Source organism: Dermacentor silvarum, chromosome 5, assembly GCF_013339745.2.
Source record: "Dermacentor silvarum isolate Dsil-2018 chromosome 5, BIME_Dsil_1.4, whole genome shotgun sequence".
Lineage (NCBI taxonomy): Eukaryota > Metazoa > Arthropoda > Arachnida > Ixodida > Ixodidae > Dermacentor > Dermacentor silvarum.
Window position 1 is genome coordinate 52136949 of NC_051158.1, and position 16311 is coordinate 52153259.

Sequence of the window (16311 nt, forward strand, 5' to 3'; positions counted from 1 at the left end):
GTAGAGATGAGGATGAAACAGAAGGCGTAGAGAGAAAGGTGGTGTCCAACACAAAAGACGGTGCACGGCCGTAAACGGGGAAACAGGGGCTGTAATTTGTTGTGCGTTGAACGGCAGTATTATAAGCAAACGTGGCGAAAGGAAATATAGTGTCCCAGTTTGTATGGCCGCGTTTAACATACATGGAAATCATGTCGGACAGAGTTCGATGGAAACGCTCGGTAAGACCATTGGTTTGGGCATGAGACGCTGAGGTGGTCTTATCGTTGGTGTTTGAGGCCTGCATGACTTCAGCAAGAACATGGGAAATAAATGTCTTGCCACGGTCATTTGGAAGAACACGAGGCGCACCGTGGCGCAAGATAATGGCGTGCAGGACAAACTCGGTGACATCAGAGGCCACACCAGAAGGAAGAGCTGCCGTCTCAGCGTAACGAGTGAGGTTGTCCACGGCGGTGACAATCCAGCGGACACCCGCGGGTGTAAGCGGAAGGACCTCAGTCGTGACCTCAGTCAAACGCCCCGACGTGAGCGATGCCCGTTAAAATGTTTGCGGATTTGGGTCCCTCTTGGCTGACCTCTAAAGTGGAGCCGGTTTAACGGCATGGGAGAAACAAAAATTATAAAATACAGGCTAAGATTAACACGCAAATAAGTTTTCCATTCGAGTTAAGTATATGCAAGGTAACCTTTAAAGCGAAGCTTTTTATGTCTCGCTGATTCGTCCGTGAACGCCGAAAACGCACTGCAAGCTAGAAAGCAAACTTACACAATGAAACTATATGCGCATCTGCGCACACAATAGAACGATGGCCCATACGTATCGTAGAACACTACAGTTTACATTCGCAGTTGTACCGATAAGAACAATGGGAACTGCAGAGCCACGCTACCCAGACGAACTGTATGTATCTGCATTGCATTACGCGCGTCACGCAATGCATTCCTGGCGGTCATCATGGGTAGGTCGCGGGTGCAGCGCACGGCAGAAGAAGGGGCTGCCGCACGCTAACGTAAGCGCGAGCGCGATCGCGATCGTGCTCGTACGGCCGCTCCCCTGTATCGGCAACGGCAGAGCCTCTGACCGTCTACCACAGCGATCACAAGGCAGTACTGTGCAAATGTAGAGTCGTCCGTGAAAGTGTGAGTGTGTGCGTGTAAACAACGGCTACATGATCTAAAATAACGGCTATGCAACTTAATGAAATGTGTTTTCATTCATCTTCAACTTTCAAAATATACAAACCTAAACAAGCAATCAAATCACACATGCATCGCATTGGGTCGCTCAGAATTTCTTGGGTTCGTTGCCTGGTTGTTGGCTTTGGACTGAGATTCAGTTTGCGTGGGAGAAAGCTTTGCACTCCACCATCTTTCATTAAGAAAGTGGCTTGGATTTTTTATTCTGTTACTCACTATGATTACGTTTGAATACATATGTTCGAGACTGCAGCACAGGTTGCGATGCTAGCTACCGAGCCCACCGGCCTTCACCGCACAATAACGGCTGCGAAAATCCCCTCAACGGCTTCACTGTAAAATTTCATTAGAGTATTACACATCGCGGCGCATACGGAAATGGCAACGAAAAGTGGCCTGGCGAAGAATTTACTTGCGGACGCACAACGGCCTTGTCTAATACGTACGCAGCAGCTGCGAACGCTGAACTAAGACGTACTCAGCGCTTTAAATTTTTTTTTGTTAAGTCCCTCGTTCTAAGCGTTGTTTTAAGCAACCTTTGGGTTTAAAGCGACAGCGTTAAGGACCCCGTGTCGCAGAAAATGCGGCGTCGTAGTTAATCATCGGTGTCTGGCGGAAATAATCATGCCGAACTAACCCGACCACACAGGGCTTCGGCGTGGCGCAAGGCGTTACTCAACAAAAATCGTATTTCTCAAAGTAAAATCCCTCAGCAAAATCGTAAAGTATGGCTTAGCCACAACCTACAGGCGTGATAGCGTCGGATTGTAAGTTGAATATACAAGAAAAAAGCCTGATGAGTAGCCAGAGATCTTTGAATTATTTCGCATTCCTCTCTTAAAGAGATACGGACACAAAATCTGAACATTTTACGAAAATGCTGAAAATGATTTCTCAGTGTGTGGTTACACCGAAAAGAAGTAGTCACCTAGCTCATTTTTGAGCGGATGGCTTTATTTTTGGCGTTTTTGTGAGCGCACGCCTCGCCGCCCGACCCGCGGGAGTTGGAAGGCATGACGTCACGACACCCTCGTCTCGTCGGATAGCCAGCCGGCCAGCCGCGGTCATTCGAAGCGCGCCGACGCCGCCATCGCGAGCATGGATTCGAGTTCTGGCGCGTCTACCAGCGATGAGTACACGTCTGAAGACGATGACTATTGAAACTTGGCAAGAAATATTGCCGCTTACGGTTACGAGCCTTCTACATCAAGCGACGAAGAGGAGCAGGCGGCCGAGGAAGTGCCGGTCAGGTTTTCGCGAACCGTAGCGCGAAGATTTCGCTCTGCACTGACACTTGTGCAAGAATTATTTGTCATTTCCTCTGTAAACTTGCTTTTTCAAGAGCGCACGCAGGCGAGGCAGCGGCGGGGTACTTCAGCACTGCGTGGATGACTGAATAGTAGTTAATGCCGTCGGCGTGAGCAACTGCTGTGAGGTACCAGTACCTCCGAGACTCTCACGTCCACTTCGCCAGCCGCCCGACAGATGGCAGCACCTGTCTGGCGTTATCTCTAGTTTTTCCTGCTTTTAGCCTGTGGAGAAGCAGTGCTGTGCGTGTGTCTGCCCCACTGCCATGTAGGACTGATCTCGTGAGTCGCGCTCGCTAGCCTTGTATTAACGCGATAGCGTTTAGAGCCCCGTGTCGCAGAAAATCCGGCGTCGGCGTCGGCATTGCCAATGCGCCCGCGGCCGATAGAATCATCCCCAACCACGTTTCGATATGCCACAACATTCTATCATTAATGTTGCTCATACCTTGTCCCGCATGCTTGGCAAAGCTATTCCTCGGAATTTTGAGAATGACGAATGAAAATCCACAAACAATTGTCATGAAACAAAACACCCACAGCGCATGACTTTTATGTTAAATCTTCCAAGACTTAAATATTAAAAGTGCGAAACAAATACGGAAACCTGAAAATGATGTAATTTCTTTGGCGCGGTTGTGCACTATCTCCGGGATCAGCCCACGCAAGAGGCCACGTTTTCACCAGAAAGCTCGCCTACGTGCATAGCGTTCGCCGCCAGTGTTTGGCAGTAACCATTGCGGTTGCATAAGCTGCAGTCATCGGGAACCATGAGTAGCAGTCAGGGATCTTTGAATGCTATCGCATTCCACTGACCAAAGAAGAAAGCACCGCATTCCGAAGACTGCAGAGCAACACGTACACCCACGGGATCCTCATGCATCACATCCACCCCACACTACACACCTACAACTGCCCGATCTGTGTCGTACCAGACACTCTGGCTAATTTACTACTCGAGTGTCCGTGGCGCCCCGAAGACCCCGTTACCAAGCCAACAACGACCGAAGACGTGAACCTCCTCGCTGAGACGTGGGAGGCCAAGATCTCCGGCCCTGGACGACCAACTACGTGTTGTCGCGAGAGCCCGGGATGCTATCGTGGTCAGATGATTCCTGGAATGAGGGCTCCTCCTACCTAGAGCGATCCACAGCTCAAATGCTCGTGAACACAGTCTCGAAAATCAAAGTTTATTTCATCATCATCACTATGCTTTGCCAACATTTTTAAAGACATTACTGCCTTCGTACCCTGCCTCAGGCATCTCGCCCCAGCCTTGCCATCACACTGCACAAAAAGGCTGCAAGTGAACGAAAACAGTACTGACATCTTTTCGCCTCCTCTTTTCCAACGCGCCGCTGATCATTTCTGCCTTGCGTTTTTGTGAGAAATCCGATGGCACAGCGTCCAGCTTTAAGCGTTGCCTTTTGAGCGGCATGCCAGGGCTTTTCAGCACAGCTGGGCTAGTCACATAATCATCGTCGACGAAGTGGTCCGCGCAAATATAGTCATTTTGTAGAGGTCTCCAGGCTGGGCGTGATGGCTGACAGGCAGGTGTCCAACGTTTATGCACCTTCTAGTCTCTGGGAAACGTGTGCGACGGCTTGTCACGACCGACGATTCTGTTATAACAGCAATGTCTGGGCGCAGACCCAGACAGCAATGTCTGGGTCTGCGCCGCGACGAACGCGTCAATACCGAGCGACGACCGCGGGAAGGCGCATGTAAGACGCACCACCTGCGTGGAGCGCCGACGGGGATAATGTTTGAGACGGACCACGTGCGAAGATTGCCGAAAGGGGTTAAACAAACGCTGCAAGGGACCGAGACACCCGGAAACATTGCGACGGCTATGGCCGACCTTGGCCGCGCGCGGGTGGTGGTTATGACGTCAAATTTCAGCTTCTGCCGGCGGCCGCTTGGAGGCAAGGGGCAACAGAAAATCGAAAAAAAAAGATGTTTCTCGTTCTTTCTTTTCAAAGCAGCTTGTTGTATTCGTTATTGTCAACAGTTCAACTTTTTTTCGACGCAAAAAAAAAAAAAAAACACCCGCCAACTTTTGTGTCTGCATCGCTTTAAAGGCGAAGCTTAAGCGATCTCCAATTATGATGGTGTTTCGCTGTACTTTGGTTCTAGGAAACATTGAGGGGAATGTTGAAAACCGAGCTACAGTGTACTAGAGTTAGTACACTGTAACCGAGCCTTTCTAAATTTTGGACACGCACGCGCCTCGAGGTAACATCAAACAATTAATAAAGTAATAAAAAAAAGGTCCTAGGGCCTTTACATTTTGATATAAGATGGCTTAAACTGCTCCCGTAAAAATGTGTTCCCAGCAATGCATTTGTGTTCAAAAGTGAAGCCGACTTTAAGGCGATCAGTGTAAGCTTGATCTTTATAAGCTGGCTTTCCCACGTTGTGTCTTGCAGTGAAGCCCACTCATAAAGAAAAATGCGATGCGAACGGAGCTTGATAACGCTATCGCGTCCCACTCTTAAAGGCGAAGCTTAAGCGTCCTCAAAGTTTTACACGCCCATCCCCACGAGTCGATGCACGCGACAGCGACGCGTGCATCTACCTACCTCAAGCATCGACCTACAAAATACCTCAAGTGACTTTCAATAAAAGCAAAATACTTGAGTCATAAAAATGAGGTGTCAAAGCATTCGCGGGTTAGAATCAAGCGATAGCAACTAGATGCTAAATAGAGCAGACGCTGTTCATGCTATCTTCCCAATGCAGGTGTTTATGAAAAAATTACCCCAAGGTATTTGTAAGCACTTGTCTGCTCCAATGAGATGTTTGACGAGAATGAATAAACAGAAAGCCCAATTTTTGCACTCATGCTACAGATGCACAATGTCAGCCTGGTCGAAATTGGAGTGGTGTTAAGTATTTGCTTAGGACTGTCTTATACACGCTCGTATTGCTGGAAATGCTGCGTTGTGGTTGGTTGCGTTGAGCATACACTCGACCCGACGCATGCCTACAATTGGAAGTGAAAATTGTTTTAACTTTTTTTTTATTTGGTAACATTGCATAAGGGGAAGAGGGGGGGTCGAGAAAAACTCGGTTTATTAGATGCACCAATAGCCAGAAAAACAGCGCAACGGACAAGGAAATTGTTATTCGGTTATTAGCGACCATTTTAGAGATTTAATCTGCACCACAAAAATACTGTAAAAAAAGCATGCTCTTTGATCAAAAGGCTCTACAAGTGTGTTTTTCAACGTCACGACCAACCATATTCAGTGAAAATACTTCGTAAAGTGCTCCAAGATAACCATAGAATTAGTCGGAAGCGTATATGGTGGTTTGTTGTAGACCGCACCATTGAGGTTGGCTCGAAGACAGTCTGTCGCTCCGATGCCACTTGCTGACATCTACGTAAAGCGAAGCAATATGGTTCATAAGCCATGGACGTGTATATAATGTGTGGCTCTCGAGGTACAAATATTACTATTAAAGACAAGCGTGTTTTAGGAAGAAATTATAAAATGCAAAGCATTTCTTGGCGAACATTTGCTACTACTTTGACCGTATCCATCTATCTAGCCGCCTATGACTTTGTGCTCTCATGGTTGTTTCGTTAACTTGGTACGTACCAAAATTGACATACTATGACAAGAGTATATGACGAACATAAATGATATGTCATGACATGAATATCATGACATGCATGTCATGTAGGTCATGACAATGACCCAGCGAAAAAGTTTAACACTCAAAAACCACTCAAGTGGATTCGGACGTGGGTACTAAGTGAAGGAAACACTACAGGATGCTGGTAGAAGTAATAGTCATGAGCATGACTCAGCAAATATGGCGATGACTCAGCGAAAAAATATTAACACGTCAAAAGCCACTGAAATGGGTTCAGACGTGGCTAGGGTACTAAATGAAGGAAACACTACAGTATGCTGGTAGAAGTCATAGTCATAAGCATGTATGAGCAAAATGACAATGACTCTGCGAAAAAAAGTATAGCACTCAAAAACCACTGAAATGGCTTCGGACGTGGGTACTAAGGGAAGCAAATACTAAAGGATGCTGGTAGAAATCATAGTCATGATCGTTACTCAGCAAAATGACAATGACTCAGCGAAAAATATTAACACTCAAAAGCCACTGAAATGGGTTAAGATGTGGCTAGGGTACTAAATGAAGGAAACACTACAGTATGCTGGTAGAAGTCATAGTCATAAGCATGAATGAGCAAAATGACAATGACTCTGCGAAAAAAGTATAGCACTGAAATCCACTGAAATGGCTTCGGACGTGGGTACTAAGGGAAGCAAATACTAAAGGATACGGGTAGAAGTCATAGTCATGAGCATGACTCAGCAAATATGGCGATGACTCAGCGAAAAAATATTAACACTCAAAAGCCACTGAAATGGGTTCAGACGTGGCTAGGGTACTAAATGAAGGAAACACTACAGTATGCTGGTAGAAGTCATAGTCATAAGCATGAATGAGCAAAATGACAATGACTGTGTGAAAAAAGTATAGCACTGAAAAACCACTGAAATGGCTTCGGACGTGGGTACTAAGCGAACCAAATACTAAAGGATGCTGGTAGAAGTCATAGTCATGATCATTACTCAGCAAAATGACAATGACTCAGCGAAAAATATTAACACTCAAAAACCACTGAAATGGGTTCAGATGTGGCTAGGGTACTAAATGAAGGAAACCCTACAGCATGCTGGTAGAAGTCATAGTCATAAGCATGAATGAGCAAAATGACAATGACTCTGCAAAAAAAGTATAGCACTGAAAAACCACTGAAATGGCTTCGGACGTGGGTACTAAGCGAACCAAATACTAAAGGATGCTGGTAGAAGTCATAGTCATGATCATTACTCAGCAAAATGACAATGAATCAGTGAAAAATATTAACACTCAAAAACCACTGAAATGGGTTCAGATGTGGCTAGGGTACTAAATGAAGGAAACACTACAGCATGCTGGTAGAAGTCATAGTCATAAGCATGAATGAGCAAAATGACAATGACTCTGTGAAAAAAGTATAGCACTGAAAAACCACTGAAATGGCTTCGGACGTGGGTACTAAGCGAAGCAAATACTAAAGGATGCGGGTAGAAGTCATAGTCATGATCATTACTCAGCAAAATGACAATGACTCAGCGAAAAATATTAACACTCAAAAACTACTGAAATGGGTTCAGATGTGGCTAGGGTACTAAATGAAGGAAACACTACAGCATGCTGGTAGAAGTCATAGTCATAAGCATGAATGAGCAAAATGACAATGACTCTGCGAAAAAAGTATAGCACTGAAAAACCACTGAAATGGCTTCGGACGTGGGTACTAAGGGAAGCAAATACTAAAGGATGCTGGTAGAAGTAATAGTCATGAGCATGACTCAGCAAATATGGCGATGACTCAGCGAAAAAATATTAACACTCAAAAGCCACTGAAATGGGTTCAGACGTGGCTAGGGTACTAAATGAAGGAAACACTACAGTATGCTGGTAGAAGTCATAGTCATAAGCATGAATGAGCAAAATGACAATGACTCTGCGAAAAAAGTATAGCACTCAAAAACCACTGAAATGGCTTCGGACGGGGGTACTAAGGGAAGCAAATACTAAAGGATGCTGGTAGAAGTCATAGTCATGATCATGACTCAGTAAAATGACAATGACTCAGCGAAAAAATATTAACACTCAAAAGCCACTGAAATGTGTTCAGACGTGGCTAGGGTACTAAATGAAGGAAACACTACAGTATGCTGGTAGAAGTCATAGTCATAAGCATGAATGAGCAAAATGACAATGACTCTGCGAAAAAAAGTATAGCACTGAAAAACCACTGAAATGGCTTCGGACGGGGGTACTAAGGGAAGCAAATACTAAAGGATGCTGGTAGAAGTCATAGTCATGATCATGACTCAGCAAAATGACAATGACTCAGCGAAAAAAGATTAACACTCAAAAACCACTGGAATGGGTTCGGACATGGCACTAAGAGAAGGAAACACTAAACAATAATGGTAGAAATCAGTCATGAGCGTGACTCAGCAAAAATGGCAATGACTCAGCTAAAAAAGATTAACACTCAAAAACCACTGGAATGGCTTCGGACGTCGGTACATCCGAAACAAACACTAAAGGATGATTGTAGAAGTCATAGTCATAAGCATGACTCAGAAAAAAACGTCAATGACTCAGCCAAAAAACCATTAACACTGAAAAACATTGAAATGAGTTCGCAGGTGGGTACTAAGTGAAGGAAACACTAAAGGATGTTGGTAGATATCATAGTCACGAGTATGACTAAGGCTTTCGCCCTAAGGTCTCTTAGGTGTAGCTAAGGGGACTCCTGAGGACTCATGATATGAATGTCGTGACATGCTTGTCATGTAGGTCATGAAAGAGCCGCCTACGTCTTGGTGCTCTCATGGTCGTTTCGTTAACTTGGTAGGCTCCTCACTCACTGCTTCGCGTAACATCGATTCCCACAGGGCGTGGGATCTGCCGGCTTTTTAAAACACAAAACACGCGTATTATTTTCTCCTATTAAAGACTGGTCAATAATTTTGCAACGCACAGGTGTTTCCATTACATTTGCACAAAACTACAAAAGCTCTCCCGCTGGAAAGGGGTGCACGGATTGTTTCACTTCAAAGCTTGAAAATCCCATATGCTGCAACATTTACAATGTTCCCCTTTTGCTTCGTAACCGCAAGAAATTGCTTCATGGATTTTTACGGTGGAAGCAGCCAAGACACTCACGCATTGTTCGGTTCCCTTAAGGTAAAAAGGAACACATAAGTGTCAGAGAATAAAGTATAAGCTACCATAAAAATCTTTTTGAAAAGTGTTCCCTTACTGCTTAGAAGGCCCACATCAAGAAAAATACAACTATAATTTCTCCGCTAACTGGCTTATGTACCTTGGGGGGGGGGGGAGTAATATAGTGCTGTGCTTTGTTGAAAATGATGAGTTTGCTAAGTCACAAAGGCGTTTGTAGCCAAAAGGACGAATTGTCGGCAAATCCATACATGAACTATCTTTCCTATGCTGGTTGAATCACCCTGCTTGCAGCTGCCAGGGTTCTCATTTCAGTGTGAGACTCTATGCTTGAAACAGCAAACTACTTCAACACTGCAACATTGCTAGGTGGCGCCACCATCCCGTTAGAAGCGTTCGGCGTTAAAGCTCAGATACGTACGACAAAAACATCGCTGCGGCTTAGCTCAGCTAACCCTGGATATGCATAGCGAAAGCTTGGTTTAGCCTGGTTAAGCCTTGGTTTCACTTAGCCTATAATTTAGCTGTTATTAGTACACTTAGGTATACACTCATCGTTAAGCCAGTTGTGACGGCTGTGCCTAGGTCGGTGGCTAGACGTGACTGTGATTAGGCTTGCTATTCCGGACGCTCTCCAGTGAAGCAGCTCGCCGGGCGCTATCCGCGGGGTGGTCAGACACCGCTTGCCGACGACGGCTCAAAGCCTTCCGCTCCCGCGCAACCCTCAGAGAAGATGGCCCGGCCTCGCTCTCATGCATTGCAAAGCTCGCACTGACTAGGCGAGCGCGGCACTCCTCTTAGCCAGGCGCGCGGCGAGTCACATGGTCAGAAGGTGATCCAGCTGCGGAGAGCGTAGCTGGATCGCTTCTTAGTGACTCTGCTTCTTTAGTGTACACGCCGTGCTTCGAGTAGTGCGTATAGAGGCCTATTAGGACAATTTTAATTTAGGGTCTGCAGTTTGTGGCCATTGTCGGCACGCATGACGAGAGTTGGATGATAAAGCTGGAATCACGACGATGTAATGACCACGATGGCATAAAGAGCATGAGCCGACACCTAGTGGCCCAAGCTGTCAGGCAACGTGGGCCACTGGGTCGGGGTAGAAGGTTTCACGACGACTGCATGACGAGAATACGGTCACGAAGCTCGAATTACGGCGATGGAAAGTCGATGGCGGCCCCACGACCAGGACCACATATCTAGTGGCCCAAGAAAGTTGACAACTTTGGCCACTGGGTGAGCGTAAGAGGCTAGGTAGGTAGACAGATAGATTGATAGACAGATATATAGACAGATAGAGAGGTAGCCAAATAATGCTATTCGCAATAAAATATTTGTTCATTAAATAAAAAAAATAAATTATGGTGTTTCACGCGCCAAAACCACGATCTGATTTTGCGTAACGGCGTTGTGGGGGACTCCGGAATAATTTGGACCCCCTGGGGTTCTTTAATGTGCAGTTAATTGTAAGAACACGGGGTTTTTGCATTTTGCCCCCACATAAATTTGGCATAGGTCAAGGACAGCGAAGCTGTCTTAGGGAGTAATCATAGCTTTCGAATGCAAAACAATGCCCCTTGGGGGCGCAGGTCTCGATGTCACCCCCGCAAGTCCCACGGCAGAGCAAGCGATGATGGGCTGAGGCTCCCCTGAATAGGCGGGATCGCCGGCCGGCGCGTGGAAGCGAAAGCCAACTCCGATGAGACGTTGGTCGCTTGGGAACACGAAGACTGAGGTGCTGGATGTGCCGTCCAAACTACAATTGATCTTCGCCAAAAGGCCCAGACGCGATGCCCGTTAAAATGGTTGTGGATTTGGATCCCAGCTGGCTGACCTCGAAAGTGGATTGGCTCAGCGCGATGGGGGAACTAAAAATTACGAAATACTGGGCTAAGGTAAAAATGCAAATAAGCTTTGTATTCGAGGGAAGTATACGCAAGCTAACTTTATATTCTGTAACCTACGATGATTACGTTTCAATGCATATGCTAGACTACGGCACAGGTTGCGTTGCTATAGCTACCGAGAATGCCGGCCTTCGCCACACGACAAAGGCTGCGAAACTCCGCTCAACAGCTTCGCTGCGCAATTTCCACACCGCAACGCCTACTGAACCTGCTACGAAAAGTGGTGTAACGAGGAATTTGCTTGACGACGCAAGCAAATCGCGTCCGCAGTTTTCCCGCAATTGGCACGCAGCTATTGCACACAAAATTTAAGCCAGCTCCATGCTTGGGAAATCTGATGACCCAGCGGAGCTCTGCAAACGTGGGTGTATAGCGCAGTGGGTGTGACGCTCGCCTTTGGAGCGTGAGAACCCGGGTTCAAATCCCGCCTCTCTCTCTCTGTTTCTCTTTCTCTCGTTCCTTTTCTCTTTCTGTGTGTGTCTCTCTCTCTATCGCTCCTATTTTCTCTTTTTCTCGCCGATAGCAAGTTGTGTTACAATCGTCGGAACAACGCAGTCACATGGTTCCCATAAATGCATGCTCTTTTACTTCGCTTAAACTGTACTTATGATTCATTTCTACATATGTTCTTTATTTTATTTGTTTTGGGAATTCCTTCATTACATGAGTAAGTGTTCTTTTCCGTGCTTTGTACTCGCAGCTGAGGGACTGGGTTGGTATTCTGCGCACTGTTAATTTACGTCTGCTAATGTTATTATCTCTTATTATCATTTCTATGCCACTCCTGCTTGGGCCACGCCAAGGCCTGCAGTATTGTATAAATAAATAAATAAATAAATAAATAAATAAATAAATAAATAAATAAATAAATAAATAAATAAATAAATAAATAAATAAATAAATCTGCAAGCGTGTGTGTATAGCCTCTTGGAATATAAGCTGCATAATTTCTCACAAACAAGAAACAATCGACCACATATTCCTGGACTGTTGGAATGAAGTATTCTTATGGGACATCCTCAAAGGAACGTTAAAGAAAGAATTGCCGGTCACTCCTTATGGAATTCGCTTCCTTTCGATAGATAAAACGGGAGGGCTTGCCCTATGACATGGTTATGTTGATGTGCACGCACAGACTATGGAAAACAAGAATGGCTGTTCGAAATGCATATGCTGATGCCCGACCTGCGCCAGCAAGTACCTCATCGAAAATGACACGTACATAGAGGAATCTGCAGGAACCAAAATAAACCACCAGTATGGATTAGTATGCTGGAAGACTTGGTGTCGTTGAAGAGCTTTTAACTCCAGCAGGCCAGCTAATAATTGCTGGTATGCCTTTTGTAGCATTATCAATCTTATAATTTCTTAGTATGAACATGTTTCCTGTATTTTTCTGTACTTGATAAACCGGCAATAAAGAAAAAAAAAGTTTGTATGGCCTAGTAGTTATGACGCTCGCTTTCGGACCGTGGGTACCCGGACTCGAATCCCGCACGGACAGGACATTTTATTTTGTTTTATTTCTATCGCTCTCTGCCTGCCTCTCTTTCTTTCTCTCTCTGCACCTCCTCTCCTCTTTTCACACTCTCTCCACTTCGTTCAAAACTGCGAACACCCTGAGTCGTGCTCCCTAAAGGGCTGCAGAAAATAGCGCCTCTTCCTCTTCACAACCACAATCTCACTCTCTCTCTCTCTCTCTCCGTAAGGATCAACCTCGGCCTTAAACAGCTGCGCTGTTAATAGCTGCGAATGCTGAACTAAGGCATACTGATATCTTTAAATTTCTTCGTTACGTCCCTCGTTTTAAACGTTGTTTTTGACGATTATGAATAAACAAAAATCCTAGTTTTTCGCTTACGCTAAAGATGCGCTTTGTCAGCCTGGTCGAAATCGTAGTGTGGATAAGTATTTGTTTCACACATCCTCGTATATGCGGTCGTATTGCTGGAAATGCTGCGTTGTGCTGGGTTGCCTTGAGCATACCCTCGACACGACGCATGGCTACATAATCGGAAGCGAAAATTGTTCTCAATTTTTTTATTCGTATACATCCCAGGGAGCTTCCAATTTGGAACATTGCGGGAGGGGGGGTTAGAGAAATAATCACTTTTATAGCGTAAGCTCTTCTAATCCAGGTACAAATCCAGAAAATGCCAGGTTCCGTAAATCTGACCTTCAAGCTCTACCAAGGTCAAACTGGGACTTAGCCTGCTGCTTCCGGCGGAACACTCGCGCCACAATTTTGATGGTGCGCGGGTCACCTTCGTCATCATGTTAATTAGGAAAGAGTTAATTCAGGCACTCAAACCTATGACCTTCGGTGGTAGTCGAAACCTCGAGCTTCTGTAGTAGTCGAACTCACCACCTTTGGCGTTCAGGCAAAGTTAATTAAGGTACATTAATATAGAGGTAATTAATGCACTCGAACCCACGACCTTTGGTGGGAGTGCGCCGAGTGTTGGTAGCTTCGTACGCGCCATGCTTTGGATGCTTACTTCGCGTTGAATCGAGACGCAGTAAGAAAGTCAATTCGCTCGCTGCTACTGCCACGCCGAACAGCGTCGTTGTGTTGTCTGGTGGTGAAATTGTAGATGCGGTAGTTGCTGAAGGCGCCGAGGAGTGTCTGTGTCCTTTCCCAAAGCAAGCAAAGCCGTGCTGTCGCTCGACCAACTTGGTTTAACCGCGTTCAACCGCGACACATTTTATTTAAGTACACCAAGGGCTACACAAACAGGGCAACGGACAAGGAAATTCTTATAGGGTTGCTAGCGAACATGTGTTAAAGCATAAGCTTTCGTTGGCGAACTTCCCCAACCTGTCATGTGAAACGTGTAACGCCTTGCACCTGTACAAAAATGCGTAATTTGCAAAGTTAAGGCATTTAATCCTTATGAGAGTGTAAATGTAGATGACTTGTAGGTTTGTAAGTGATAAGGAACAATTTAAAGAGTGAAAATAAAATAAGAGAATACCCATAGAGATACATAGGGCTCCTTAGAAAATGCCTGGGGAAGCTTATAGTAGGTGTGGGGCAACTGAAATATGGGGGTGGGTCAGCTTGAATTGGGGGGTGGGCCAACTTGAAATTTGGGGGCGGGCCAATCCTAAATTTGGGGGCCGGCCAAGTTAAAATCTAGGGGTGGGCCAACTGAATTTGCGGGTGGGCCAACTTAAATTAGGGAGCGGGTCAACTTGAAATTTCAGGGTGGCCCAACTTAAATTCCGGGGTGGGTAAACTTGAAATTTGGGTGTGGGCCTACTTGAGATTCTGTGGTTGCCCAATGTCCAAGTGAACGCTGCTGAGCGTCCTTCGAGTTATATGAACACCTCGCGGGCAAGCGAGCGCGTTGAGACGCAAGCGCGTTTTCATTGGGCCTTACCGAGGCGCAGTCAGAACGTAGGCGAGTGCTTGCGTGGACAAGGAACGCGCGCATGACACAGTGTTGCGAGAGCGACGGCGAGGGTGACATGGCATCGAGGCGATGCACTCTCCCCTCACGCAACGCCTCAAGCGCTCTGCTGCGTCGAAGCGCGCTCGTGCCCGGCGTTCCAGCTCAATTGGTACAATTGCACTGAAGGGGTATGATGCGGCGAGAAAAATCGGACAACTGTCTACTTTCCAGGGGTTTTACCTATTTAAAGCCTAAGTACTCTTTGCCACCGGAAAGGCCATGGGTAGACGTGCATAAGCTAGGAAAGGCAAGTAAGCAAAACTAAGCAAAAACGAAGTCACAGCCGAGCCAAACAATGCCTTTCGCTTGAGTAGACAATTCTCAAAATTTCTATATGTATTTTTAGATGAGAAGCATCTTATGGTCGGGGCTATGTCATTCCCTCCCTCCCTCCGCCGTGCGGCGTCCACACCCCTACTGCGCATGCGCATCCTCCTCCCCCTCCTTTCCTCTCATTGTCTCATCTCCTCTCCTCTCGGCATTCCTCCTCTCCTCTCTGATGTTCCTCTCCTCCCCGGATTGCGCAACGAATGGCAACACCTGCGGCTGCGCGCGCGATAATGCGAAGCAGCTTAGGTTGGCTATGACGTTGGGCTGCTGAGCACGAGGTCGCGGGATCGAATCCCGGCCACGGCGGCCGCATTTCGATGGGGGCGAAATGCGAAAACACCCATGTACTTAGATTTAGGTGCGCATTAAAGAACCCCAGGTGGTCCAAATTTCCGGAGTCCCCCACTACGGCGTGCCTCATAATCAGATCGTTGTTTTGGCACGTAAAACCCCATAATTTATTATTATTATATCATGATCTGACAGGCCGCTCAAGGAACTTTGCATGTATTCGCGAGCCTCTTCCACACTCGGAAAAACACCTCTACGAGGGACATTCCGAAAGTAAGTTTCGCCATTTTTTTAAAGAGAACATGGTGCACCACGTGAAGCGAACAATCGCATTAAGAATCCACGCCCGTTGCTGGTTCTACGACGGAAGGCGCGTCAGCGTAGGACGAGTGACGCATGCGCAGAGCGCCGAAGAAGAGAGAGTAGCAGCAGACCGGCGCGCCCCAGGTTATTCGAATACAAATCATGATGGCAGACACATGTGTGCTGACAACGTGGTCGCCAATGGAAGTGCGTGCTGTTAGACGGTATGAATGGGCATGTTGGACTGGTGCCACCGTCATCCATGAACGCCTCCAGATCGTGTATTCTGAAGAGGTCATGTCTCCGTCAAATGCTGAGGTGGAGCAGGCTGTGCGACAATTCCTGGCATCGAAGGGCACCGAGATGTGCCAGGGTGGTGTCTTCAAACTGATTACACGCTGCGACAAATCTCTCAATGTCGGTGGCGAGTATGTGGAAAAATATTGCAAGGTGTATAGTTGATAATGCCATGGTGTATCTGGTTTTGGCAATAAAGCTTCCATGCGAAAATAAATGACGAAACTTACCTTCAGAACGTCCCTCGTATGTAGCACGTATTAAGCAACAGAAAGCTGTATCGGGAGCTTTAACGCGACAGCGTTAAGCGCCGCCTGTCGCATAAAATCTGCCGTTGGGTGGTTGAGAAAATCATCCCGAACCAGCCCGACCGCGCTGGCCCTCCGCGTGGCGCAAGGCGTCAGTGAACAAAATTGAGCTTCTCAAAGTAAAATCCGTCAG